The 13,520-nt window shown below is 44.6% G+C and overlaps 1 protein-coding gene across 2 annotated transcripts in view; it reads left to right on the plus strand.

Moving 5' to 3' along the window:
* Nucleotides 1-13,520, plus strand: part of CALN1 (calneuron 1) — a 446,046-nt gene that overhangs the window by 154,111 nt on the left and 278,415 nt on the right. The gene's annotated exons all lie outside the window — the stretch shown is intronic.

A 13,520-nucleotide genomic window follows, 5' to 3' on the forward strand; every position in this document is an offset into this window, starting at 1 on the left:
GAGTTCAGAGAAATTCTGCCCGAAGGATTTCTTTGTGTGGGATGGACCTTGAGGCCTGAGAGATGGATGGTGGATAGTTCCGTTTCCTTGGCTACTGACTGGGAGGATAGCCTTCAACTCCCCAAGTGTATTTTCCAGTTTATGGAATCTCCGTCACACACGGTGTCATCCTGTTCCCATATTGTCATTTACGCTGGGGCCCAGCTGTGGGGGACGGCGAAGCCTTGTTAATGGCCGTCTCTTGACGTGTGGCCACGTGCTTTGAATCCTGCCCAGCTGAGAAATTGTCTGGAAGCTGCGTCGAGGTGGACAGCGATAATTTTTATCGCCTCTGTTCCTTCGTAACACAGTTCAGCCCTGAGGATTCGGGGCAGAATGAGGGATGGGGAAAAACCTGAGAACTCAGTGACTGACTTCGTCCTGGGACACTGCCCTGTTGTGTCCCCATTGGTAATCCAACCCCCGATAAAAAGAAAATTAAAGCAAGAGAGAAGGAATTATTTTCTGGAATAGAGAATTAGGTTGATTCAGCCAGTTGTTTGCCTAGGTGCCACATCTGCTGAGGCCAAACCAGAACCGGTTTTTCCCCAGTGTTTTGGAATGCTGTGTTCCTTGTAACACATTTTAAAACACGAAGTCTACTAATTTATTTTCTAAAAGAGAGAAGCCGAAATTACCCCAGATGGCTCCCATCTTTGCTTTTAAGTGTAATGGTCTGAGCCAGCGTGCCTTCTCTGCGCTCCTTTTTCACCGGGGAAGGTGGGCAGATTCAGTGCAGGGCCAGGGAAGCCACACTTGCTTTCATGATCTGCAGCAGACGAGGGAATCGAAGGATAGGGCCGTGTGATAACTTTCCCTGCCCTTGTTTATTTTGCTGGCACGCTTCCCTAGGGGCTTGCTTATTTGTATGAATGAGCAGCGGCCTGGCAGAGGTGGGTGGGCTGGGTCCAGAGGAGGCTGGGGTGTCAGAGTGAGTGGGCAAGGCCAGGCTCCTTAGGGCAGCCGCTGCTCACTGTGGTCTGGACAGAGTGGTGGCCCGAGAGGACAGCAGGACCCTCAGCTCTACCGGGCTTCAGTTGGCCAGAGAATAGTCAGGACACAGACGCATGCAGGAGAGCCCTAACTGCCTGTGACGGGAGCCCAGCCTTCGTTAGTTTTGGCCGCGTTGGGCAGGTGAGGCGAGGCTCAGGCTCCCCACACCCCGAGGAGTTGGCCCCCAGCGGAGATGAGGGCAGGGGGTGCATTGATTTGGCCGGTTTGCAGGTGTGTTTGTGTAGGTCCCCTGGGTTTGTCAGTTAGCAGGAGCGCCCTGAGTGGTTTTGCTGAACAGAGGCCAAGAACTGGCAACTCTCGAAGATGCGAGATTACTAACCAAATGAAGTTTGAAGATCCCCTGTGGCTGTCCCAGATCCTGCTTTCCACTTCCCTTCCTCTCTCCGTCTGCTACCCAACCTTGCGAATAACCAAGAGATGATTTCTCCAACACTTCTCAGAGCAAGGCGGTTTTTTGTTTGTTTGTTTGTTTTTTGTTGTTGAATCTGGGCCACCTCTGGGTGCGGCCTTTCAAGAGGATGGCTGGTGAGATTTCAGCCCTGTTCCCCGCTCTGAGCACCTGGCTGCAACACCCTGCATGTTCTTGAGCAAACATCAGAGTTCACCAGCTGTTTCACCCAGAGCCAGGCAGCTGGGCAGGGCTGAAAGGTGCCTTCTGCCCAGCCAGCATGGCTCAGTGGTTGAGTGTCGACCTATGAACCAGGAGGTCATGGTTCGATTCTCAGTTGAGGGCTCAATCCCCACTGTGGGGCGTGCAGGAGGCATGATCAATGGTTCTTTCTCATCAAAGATGTTTCTACCTCTCTCTCCCTCTCCTTTCCTCTCTGAAATCAATGGAAAAAAGAAAAGAAAAGAAAGAAAGGCTCCTTCTTAGCAGGGGAGATGAGCAGGAAGTGACTCCTGTAGTCCAGGTGGGCAGGCTCAGGAGGGAAGCCTGCTGGGAGCCCTGGTGGGAGGAAGCGGGACTTCAGGACCTGAGGGCGCTGGTGAAGGCGCTGTCTGTCCTTCAGGAGGGTAATCCATGTATTTTCTGACGGAAGATTTCTTCTACTTCATTGTTTTTTGCCAAGGTGACCCCTGAGTTACGACTGTTCATGCTTTCTTATGAGCATCGTGGCGCTCGGGCAGGGCTGTGCAGATGTGCACTGAGTTTAGAGCTGGGGGGCAGGGTCTGAAAACCAGCTGGCAAGAATCGGTCCGGGTGACTGCCTGGTGCTTCAGGGAGCCGAGGTCTCCGAGCCTTTGCCTGCTTGCTGTTCTCTTGGGGCTGCCTCCTGTCAAGCTGTCCTCGGTCCTGCTGTTCCAGGCCACTCATTTATCCTCAGAGGTCTCGAGGTGTTGCACAGGCACGTGATGTGTTGGACACTGGTGGACAGTGGAGCATCCTTTGTGGTCCTGCTAATCCGGTGCAGATAATAGTTGGGTACCACCCTCACTTTCTGCTTCCCCTCTCCTCACCCTGCAGCCTCCTGCTTCAGGATCACCACGGGGATAGGTTGGTTGGTGCTTATCACCAGGAACAGAATGCCCCTTTCCTTCAAGGTAAAGGTCAAAGGAGCCCAACCCCTGGGTGGGTCCCCACGGAGAACAGGCGGGACAAGAGCCTCTCTCCATGCACGCCATCTCCAGCTGCCATTCACTCTGGAAAGTTTCTGTTTCTTCTCTTTACACAAAGCTCAGGAGGAAATAGTGCAAAGCTGCTGCAAGTTGGCCAGACTGGAGTTGAGCATCACCCAACAAGCAAACTCAGCCACGATGAATTGGTTGAGACAATCATTCATTCATTCCTGTTCATTCATTCATTGCGGGAATGCTTACCCAAGTGCATTCTGGATGGAGGAAGAAATCAAATAGGCATAATATTCATTGCCTCTCCCCAAAGAGTTTGCAGTATACCCAGGGAGTTCATGTATATTCATTAGAGGAATCTTGCAGTTCTACAGGGTGTCATGTGAAGTTTTATTAGACATATGAATTATAATAAACAGTTTTTGAAATGCTATTTATTGAATAGCCTTATGATGCTATCTTAATCTTAAACTAAAATTGCCTCTATCAGAAGTTCATTCATGTTCATTAATATATGGTATTCCACTATTGATACTATAACTCAATTTCTATGTCCATTCTATTCAGGATGGATATTTGGGTTTCCAGTTTCTAAGCCAGCGTCCCCCCTCTGTAGCAGCTGTGCTAGGGTGTGCTCTCCTCAGGGCTTCCTCATAGCAGTTATGAAATGTCTGGGTATAAGTATTTCACATGATTTTTGTCAGTAACAGTGTCAGCCCCTTGTATTACTGTCTCAAGTCTTCCTTTGAGCTTAGGTTCTTTTGCTTTCACATCTTTGATGGTTATTATTTCTGTTTGTTCTTCAGGAAGGCCTCTCATTTTAATGCTAGATTTCCATTCGTTTTTCACTTTACCCATCTCTTCTCACATTATTTTTCTCTTTTGCACCTCTGCAGTCTGCATTCCTTCTTGAGTGTGTCTTCTACAACATTGATTTAGTTGTCTACTGTCATTTACAAATTTTAAATTATTATAAAATTTAAAATAATTTATATAATGTATATTAATATAATGTATGTATATATCAATGTAATATACATGTATATATTACATATATACATAATTTACATATGTATATATAAAGCCTTTTTAAAAAAATATATTTTATTGATTTTTTACAGAGAGGAAGGGAGAGGAATAGAGAGTTTGAAACATCGATGAGAGAGAAACATCGATCAGCTGCTTCCTGCACACTCCCCACTGGGGTGTGCCCGCAACCAAGGTACATGCCCTTGACTGGAATTGAACCTGGGACCCCTCAGTCCGCAGGCCGACACTCTATCCACTGAGCCAAACTGGTTAGGGCTATAAAGCCTTTTAAAAAAAATATATATATATCCTATTAATTTTCCACAGAGAGGAAGGGAGAGGGACAGAGAGTCAGAAACATCGATGAGAGAGAAACATCGATCAGCTGCCCCCTGCACACTCCCCACTGGGGATGTGCCCGCAACCAAGGCACATGCCCCTGACCAGAATCGAACCCGGGACGCCTCAGTCCGCAGGCCGACGCTCTATCCACCGAGCCAAACCAGTCAGGCTATAAAGTCTTTTTATCTAGCCTAATGCTGTCTTTATTTTGCAATAGAAGCTGTTTTTATATGGTCCCTTTTGCTTTTTTCTGTTCTGCTTTGTGATTCAACCATTATTGTTCTTTGTAGGGCCAGTGACTGTGAGCAAGCAAGGTTTATCATGACGCTTCAGCCTTCTCTGTTCTATCTTCACTTTACCCAGATCTGGGAAAATTTTCCCCTTTCCAGCCCCAGACTGGAGAGCCCTGTTTCTAGAAGACATGCAGCTATCTCATTCAGGGCCGAAGCGGATCTGGATGGCCCATCCTGTTGGGTTGGTTCCCTGTGCCACAGAATTACACCAGCCTTTGTCCTTCCCTCTCCTGCTCTCCTTCCTGCTCCCAAACTGGGACACAGCAGTCAGTAACCCCCCAGGTACATCCCGGTTCTCATCTGCCCTGCCCATGATCCAGGATGGCCGCACCAACCCCTGGCTCTGCTCACTCTCAGAGGGGTGTTTTCTAAAGGAGCTTAGAAAAGGGGTGCTGCCGAGGTGGGTTTGGGTTGGGGAACAGATCACCATGGAAACAGTTGCTTGCTTTGATGGCCACTGTAGCCTCTGGGTCCCTGGCAAGAACAAATGGTGGTGGTGAGTGAAAGCCTTCCTTCCCGTGGGCCGCTATGGTTCTCGGGGTGGCAGTTGTGTTTCCCCAGTTTCATCAGCGTTGGAATTAGTGGGGAATTCGTGGAAGTTCTCCTCAGGCTCTGACATGTGGACGTATCTCAAAATTACTATTCCTGGTGATGTGCTCACACATATATTTTGGGAGTATTTTTATCTCAGTTTTGGGGGTGCATGGATCAGCCTGCCACCCTTCCATCATGAAGTCCCATGTTAGCAGTTGGCTCAATTCATTTGGACTGCTCCAGAGTTACTCTTCATACAGCCACTTTCCTCAGTGACCCACCTTTGCCCAATCCGCTGGACACTCAGTATTTATTTTGTACTTTCTGCAGCATCTGGCAGTGTTTGTCACACCTTTGGTTTTGAAGTTGTCACTGTCTTGGCATCATGTCACTAGCTGGCTCTCCTCCTACCTCTTTTCTGCCTCTGTTATTTTCACTGCTCCTTGTGTGTCCCTCCCCTCCTGACAACTCCTTACACACTGCTGTCTCCTGGAGTTGGTTTCTCTTGTCCTCCTCATGGGCGTATACATGCCGACCACCTCAAGATCTATATCTTCACTTCCTGCCTCCCTCCTGAATTTTATTTATTTATTTATTTAATTGACCTCAAAGAGAGAAGGGGAGGAGAGAGATAGAGAGAGAAAGAGAGAGAGAGAGAGAGAGAGAGAGACATTGATATGAGAGAGAAACATCCATCATTCCCTCCAGCACCTGCCCCCACTGGGAATGAAACACAATCTGGTTATGTGCCCTGACCAACAATTGAACCCACCACATCTGGTGTACAGGCTGATGCTCCAACCAATGGAGCCACACCGGCCTGGGCCCTCCTGAATTTTATACTTGCTACCTATAGTCCTGTGTAGATATCCCACACATTTCTTAAACTCCAAAGATCCAGGGCCCTATGGATTTCTTTGTTCTCCCAAACTGCCCCTCCTGTGAAATTTTCCCCAGGAAGTTATATCACATTATACCCTGTCAACCACAGTGCTAGTTTGGGAATCATCCTCGATTCCTCTTTTTCTCTTACTTCCCACCTCTAAGTGGCAAAGTCCTGCAGATCGACTTATACGTATTCCTTCCTCTCTGAGCACATTTTCCATTGTCTGTGGCCACGTCCTCGCATCCTAGACACTGCAGTCACGGGGAGTAGATCTCCTTGTACCTCACCCATGACATCACCCTGTGTCAGTTCAGTTCCATTTTAGTGGAGGGATGCTTCCCAATTACATACTTGATGAGGTTACCCCTCTGTTTATAACTTTTTGTCCTACAAGTATATAAATATACACATATTTAACATTTATTTTAACTTTTAAAAACATTTCAAATCCACAGGGATTTTGGATTTAATTATTCATATTGCAGTGTTTGCTGTTTAAATTTTGTCACCAATTACTAATTTGCTTTATTCAAAACATGAGGTTCCCTGTCCTATTTGTTTTTCTGAGTGGAAGCCCCTTAGCCAAGACAGACAAGGACATCAATTTTATTTTGGTGGAGGGAGAATAGGTATGGGGAAGCATTTGCTTTCTTCCTCTCTACCTTCTCTCAACACATGACACACACACACACACACACATTTTTTTTCAGTTCTAGAATTTTTAACTTGGTTCTGTTTTTATAGTTTCCATTTCTCTAATGAAACACTCTATCTGTTTACTCATTAAATCAGCGTTAAAAATTCTTTGGACATATTTGCCTATATTTATAATAGCTCTTAAAAGTCTTCATGTACTAAATCCAATATCTAGGCTCTAGGCCATCTTGTTTGGTTTCTGTTGTCTTTTTTTTTCCAGATTATGATCAATATTTAAAAGATATCTTTGCAGGTCTGCTAACATTTGACTGTTTACCGAACATGGTGAATACTATATTATAGAGACTCTGTATTCTGTTATCTTTCTCTGAAGAGGGTTGCTTTTTGCTCTTTGTTCCATTACTAGCTGACCACCTTAAATGTGTGTGGGTCAGGTTTTATGCTCGGTTAGGGCATGTCTGTGGAAATGCCAAGGTGCCTCCCCAGCCCCGCTAATGTGGTAGAGACTCAGCCCCCAAACTCCGCCTTCCTCCTGGATCTGGTCAGGGCTTGATTTTTGTTTGGGTAGGGTGGGTCTGAAGTAGGCTTTTACAGTGGTTCCTTATTCTTACAGTGTGATCTTCCTAGTGTCTCAGCTGGACGCTGGTGGGATGTTAATGAGGTTTTTTCAGACATCTCCTAGGGCTGCTTAAATTCTAGTATCTGTTTTCTTTCTCAAACTCATAGCAGCTGCTTCCTGGTAGTCTGGTTTCATCTCAACTTGTGCAAGTGTAGCCCAGCCTTCAGCTAAGTATTCACAGGGAGCCCACGCCGGCTTCTGGGGCCCCTCTCTGAAGTGTTCTTCTCTAGGCTGCCTTACCCCACAGATTCCAGCTCCCTTAGCTCCCCAAAGAATGAACTGTCACTGGGAAATTGTCCCCAGGCCCAAAGCCAGGGCGACACGGGGCTCACCATGTGCATGTCCCTTCTCCCCACAATTACAGTCTTGTACTGACTATTGTGCAGGGCCTGAAAGCAGATGCTGTATAGATTTTGTTCAGTTCTTCAGTTGTACAGCTTCTGTTGGGAACAACCCGTCTACTTGGGAAACACATATTCATCTTTTCAGTTTCAACATCGTCATTGTGGTCATGATCATCATCATTACCATCACCAACATCATCACAGCTGAGTCCTTACTGTGTCCTAGGAACTGTTCAACGTGCATTATATGAATTAATTCATTTAATCCTTTTAATAACCTATGATACAGGTGCTATTATTAACCCTATTTTTGCAAATGTGGAAAACGGGGACATTAAATCACCTAGTAGCATCACTAGCATGTGTTGGAACTGGGATGCAAACTGTTACCTGTCGTCAGAGCTCATGCCTTTTAACTTTTATGCTCTGCATCCTCCTCCCTGCTAGATAAGACCCTTTGTGCCTTCCCTGCACTCTCATGTCACCACTGATTCACTGCCACCACTGTGACACATGGCTGAGAACTTGGCTGATGAATCAAACTTTCAGTGGGTGGAGAGATATTTTTAAAGCTCTGTGTGAGCCCAGCATGCTCCTCACCCAGAGCAGAGGTGCCCTGCATGCAGCCTGGGAAGGGCTGGTGGTGGGCATGGGTTCATATAGAAGGGGGCTGGCTCCTGTGCCATGCATTCTGATCGGCCCCTCCTCACCTCCACCCATCTGGTCCCTCATGTATTTTCTTGTAAAGAAGATTCTCCCCTACCCTTTCCCCCGACTTCCCCCCACTTTTGCTGGTTGATTTAAACATCCCAGAGGCATACCCTACTTGCCTTTTTGAGACACTTCCTTCTACAGCCCTTTTATGGAGGCAGAAACATTACTGTCATAAGAAGAGAAGATCATAAATCTTATTTAAAGAAGTTGATGGCTCAAAGTTCACTCCTCCAGAGGAGACAATACAAGGGTAAAACTGCCAGGTATACAGCTCTGCTCCCAAGCCCGGCATTAGTCTTACTGTGGGGGTCTTTTATCTCTGTGGGTACTTCCTCTTGGAGGCTTGACCTGCCTTTGAGCCTTGAAAGAGAAGTGTTTTGTGGAGAGTTGTGAAGCTTTGTTAGCAGAGCAGCGAGAGATTTCTCTGATGGTGCCTGCTTCCAAGGGCCCACTCCTCAAAGGGACATTTGTCTACCTCATCTTGTAGTTTCCTGCATCTTGTTCTGAGAATGTATTTTGATAGCCACGGCCAAGAAGGAAAAACCTGAGTACCGTCCCTGCTGCTTTCGTTTTACTCATTTATAATCTATATGCTACCTGTTTCCAAAAGTGATTGAGACATCATGTGATAAGGAAGAATAATGAACTGCAAAGGCTGTCAGAAGAGGAATAGGAAATAAAAAGCCCACATATAAAGAGGAAGAAATATGACAGCCCTTAAAACTAATACATGTGGGTAAGCATTAAATTTAGCTCCAAGCTTTCAATTGGTTGGGGCGAGATGGTAATATGAATTTCATTATTCCAATGATAGCCTTAATGTGTCCCATTAAAATAATAGTCTTCTCATCTGTATTACAAATAGGTTCCCTTGGCCCATAATAAAAATACCCAATATACAAGCATTTTGTATTTTTTTTAGAGATATTGGTGGCTTTCAACTTTTCTCACTCTCAAATTTCTGAGGATTTAAAAAAATACCTATTTCCACTAGTAGTAGTGGCTTATGATAGTGGTGATTGTCAATGAAGGACGAGGTGCTAATCTTAGACTCTGCAGATGCAGAGATGAGGGTAGATTGTAGTCTAAAAAGCCTTCCCATCAGGTTTCTAAGTACACTGTGGAATGTTTCTCTGGTTTCTATTCCTTAAGAGCCCTGTTTGAGGTAGCAGGAAGAAGTGATATCTTGTATGGAAGTTTAAGAATCTGCATCTATCTATCATGACCTTGACTTGGGGTATTTGAGGAGTAGGAGTTACCAACCATTCATTTCTATCATAAAATAACTTCGAAATTATTCCTGTGGAACCTTTCACTTTCAACAGAAGTGCATCCTAATAGGTCTAGGTAATTAAGTCCTACAGTGCTTCCCCAGATAACTAAATAAGTTAACCCATTGAGTAGAATTGTTCAGCATTCTCCATCTGGCTGCTGAAGAGAGTTTGCCAAAATTCATTATTTTGATGTTGGCTTCATTGATACTGGGCTGTTTCTCCTGGCGGTAATTGGCCAACAGCAGGTTCAGCTGTTTCCTGGGACTACTCAGGGATGGGATGTTAGCAATATTTTCTAGCAGGAGGGTTCACGGGTCTTTCCTCTTCAGAGTGGTATCCAGGGCATCTCATCTAACCACTGCGCCAAATAATTAAAAAGTGGGTGATGAACTAGGACATAGACATTTGAAATTAAAATTTCTCTTTCAAGATTGTCATATCTACCTCCTCGAATTCTCAAGCCAGAAGATCACTGAATTTACATTGTATTGCTATATTGCTGTGTAAGAAATTATTCTCCAACTTCCTGGTTTAAAAGAAAAACAAAAACAAAACATTTTAATCTCACAGTTTTTGTGGATCAGGAATTCAGGAGTTGTGTAAATGGCTGGTCTGGCCCAAATTCTTTCTAAAGGTTGCAGTTAAGACTTTTGTGGAGACTGCAATCATCTGAAGGCTTGACTAAGGCTGGGAAATTCAATTTCAAGTTCACTCAAACGGCTTTTGGTTGGAGGCCTCCGTTCCTCCCACGAGGGCCTACATAGGACTGCTTGAGTGACTTCATGACTTAGGATTTGGCTTTTCCTAGTATGAATGATCTTTTTATGACCTTGTCTCCGATGTCACAGATTGGCAGAGTGTGGCACACAGTGTGCCACAACACAGCCCACACTCAAGGTAAGTGGAATTAGGCTCCATCTTTTGAAGGAAGGAGTATCAAAGAATTAGCATGTGTATTTTAAAAGCACCAAAGACCATACAAATTAGCTTAAAGATAGTTCCTAGCTATTGAATTGAAAGCTAATGAAAGGTTATAGAAAGTTTTAACATCATACTTAGAAGTTTTTTCATGCAGCAAAGAAGAGAGGACCAATGGTCTCTGCTATAAAAATAGGAATTAAAGCCTGCCTGATCTTTTTTTTCCTATTTATTTATTTTTTTACTAAATTTATTGGGCTAGCATTGGTTAATAACACTATATAAAGTATACAACTTTATAATACAAAATCTCTATATTCTATTGTATGCTCACCACCCAAAGCCCAGCCTCCTTCTGTCTCCATATATTTGATCTCCTCTACCCTCTTTATCCTCTCACCAAAGCTTACCTGATCTTGATGGAGTAGGGTCTCTGGAGTCCCTCAGATCACAATTCCTATCTCAGTTGTACTGTTTAGCAGGTACAACAGAGATGGTTAGCTCTTCCCCAATATAACTTCTCCTTAGTAGCAGAAAGTTTAGCTAACAAACACAGACTATATTTCCCAGTCCCCCTAAGAGCCAGGTGTGTCCATAGAAATTCTGGCCACTGAGATGTAAGCAGAAGTGACACTGGGTAGCTTTGCTGCTTCTTTTTTTCTATCCTTTTCTCCTTACTGGATGGGAATGTTATCATCTGGCAGCGTGAAGACAAAGAGTCTCATCTTTGGATGACAGAGTGATGAGTTAGAAGGAACCCAGGTACTGAAGATACCGTAGTGGAACAGAGAGAAACTAACTTCTTTTTCTTTTTTTGTCAACTGGACCTAAACCCACCAAATGAGCAGCTGTGCGTCCACAGACAAGAAATCCAACCTCTAAACCCATTTTCCACTATTTAAATTATTGTCTTACTTATAATACTACTTTTAGGAATCTCTTGTTTACTATTTTTTAAGAGGAAGTATTGTAGAAGATTTGGAATGATGGATCTATAATTTCAAAGCATCAGAGATTGGTCATTTTTCTCATATATATATTGATTGACTATATTTCAAGCTCTTCTGTTGAAATGTGAAAGGAAGATGTGCAGCAGGACCAGGGGTAGAGCCAGCCGAGGAAGCTAGGTGACAGAGACCCTAGAGGCCTCCAGGAGGACATTAACTTTGGGCGAGTTTGTCCTATTCTTGAGGGTGGGGCTCACGTACATCATGTGAGCAAACACAGTGAAGGCATGGGCACATAGTGACTGTTCAGAAATGCTTGTTGAAGAAATGAACACCAGGTCCTTTAATGAGAGAAGTTTGTCTCAAAATGAGCTGATTGTTCTTGATTATTCATTCTAAAATGGATGGAATTGGCAGTGAAATGTGGTTGATGATACATGGCATTTAGAGCCAGATTACCTACTTTGACGCTCCATGAGATTTGGTTTTCTTACCTGTACAATATGAGGGATTATATGCAGAGTGAGTTACTATTGTGTATTTGGCATATAGTAAGTACCCACTAAATAATAACTGTGAGTAATAGTAATTGTTGCTATTGTTGTTATGATGATGACAATGATGACTATCATGACAAGACACACCCAAACAAATATTTATTCCCACCTTGGAGGCAAGTTGGCTCTTTAGAGGAAAAAAACAAAACACTAGTCATTATTATGCAACTATCCTGTCAGGACAGGCACACTTCAGAATGTGAGTGCCCCATAGGAAAGGCCGTACAAAGTGGAAGTATCTGCATACCCCACAGTGATTCTCTGTGTCTTAGCTCTAAGCTCATAAGAACACCTTTCTGTCCAGCCGGAGTGGCTCAGTTGGTTGGAGTGTTGACCTGTGCACTGAAAGGTTGCTGATTCAATTCCTGGTCAGGATACATATGTGGGTTGTAGGTTTGATTCTTAGTTGGAGTGAGAACAGAAGGCAAAGGCAACTGATCGATATTTCTCTCTCTCTCTCTCTCTCTCTCTCTCTCTCTCTCTCTCTCTCTCTCCTTCTCCACTTGATATTTATGACATTATTCACAGGCCAAACAATTATCAACTTAAAAAGTAGCCTGCTATATTTGATCAAACATTTAGTTACCTCACCCCTAATATCTTGGCAGGGCCAGACCAAGTGACTTCGCGGGCCTTATATGGCCCTCGGGCTGGACGTTCCCCACCCCTGCTCTAAGACCTAGGCTTTGATGTGGGAACATCTGTGCCTGTCGGAGATTCAGACCTTCCAGGTGCTCACCAGCATGCTCACAAGGATCAGGAGTGAACATGATCATAACGTCCTTTAAAGAAAAAACCTGATGTAACCCACAATACTTATTCCATGGGTTGAAGGAAAGGAAGATGGGAGGGGTGAGGTAGGGTGGGGTGCTACCACAGCTGGATGACCAGACTCACTCCCCTTCAGAAGGGGACATTGTCAGCTCTTTGAGTTCAACACACTGGAAGGAAGAGTTCCCTTCCTTTCTCTCTGAAGTGGGAGGTTGTGTTGGAATAGTGTCAGTTTCTGGAAATGGAAGAGCCCAACCATCGGTTTGTCTGGATGTAGCTTCTGCAGACATTAGCATCCCTGCTTCCTGTTGTTCCTTTTCCCAGCTTCTCCCCACTCAGGGTTCCCCTTACCTTGGTTGGTTAAAATTCTAGGTCATTTTTTGTCTTAATGTTTCTTCAAAACTCTAAACATGGACTTCAATATTAATTATTTGTTACAATAAGGTTTTATAGTCATATGAGAAAAATGTCCCATTTCCCCCCTAAACCTGCGAACATAAATGGCCCAGGACATGAAGTACGGGGTTCTCACCATTTGCATGCTCAGGTGTAGGAATGGTTGCCAGGCTGGTGCCAGGTGTCTGTGCTTTGCAGATATTTCTCTGCTGATATCCAGTGAGATGAGCCTCGGGATATATAGCTCACCGCATCCATCTGGGTTGCAACCCAACATCTCTGCCTGCTTGCATTGTGCGAAGGACAGTCCTCAAATTCTTGGTCTGGTGCTCCCAAGCTTTTGTGGGAGACTTTAAAGAGCTTAGTCTCTCTGCCATCTGGTACTGAGGTCGGGGAAGTGGGGAAGGAGAGTCGTAGGGACACACCTGAGAACTGTGCTTCCTATACCTCCATGATGCCTCTCCTCAGAAGGCTGTGTGCAGTTTCTCAGCCATCACCTTTTGGGACTGAAAAAACTTCTGAGAATTTAAGGTGAATGACTGATCATAATTTTATGCTAATCTCTTTAAGAACCCTTCAGAGGTGCCATCTATTTCTGGGAAAAGTGCCTTGAGCTT

This window comes from Myotis davidii, unplaced genomic scaffold (assembly GCF_000327345.1).
Source record: "Myotis davidii unplaced genomic scaffold, ASM32734v1 scaffold424, whole genome shotgun sequence".
Classification (NCBI taxonomy): Eukaryota; Metazoa; Chordata; class Mammalia; order Chiroptera; family Vespertilionidae; genus Myotis; species Myotis davidii.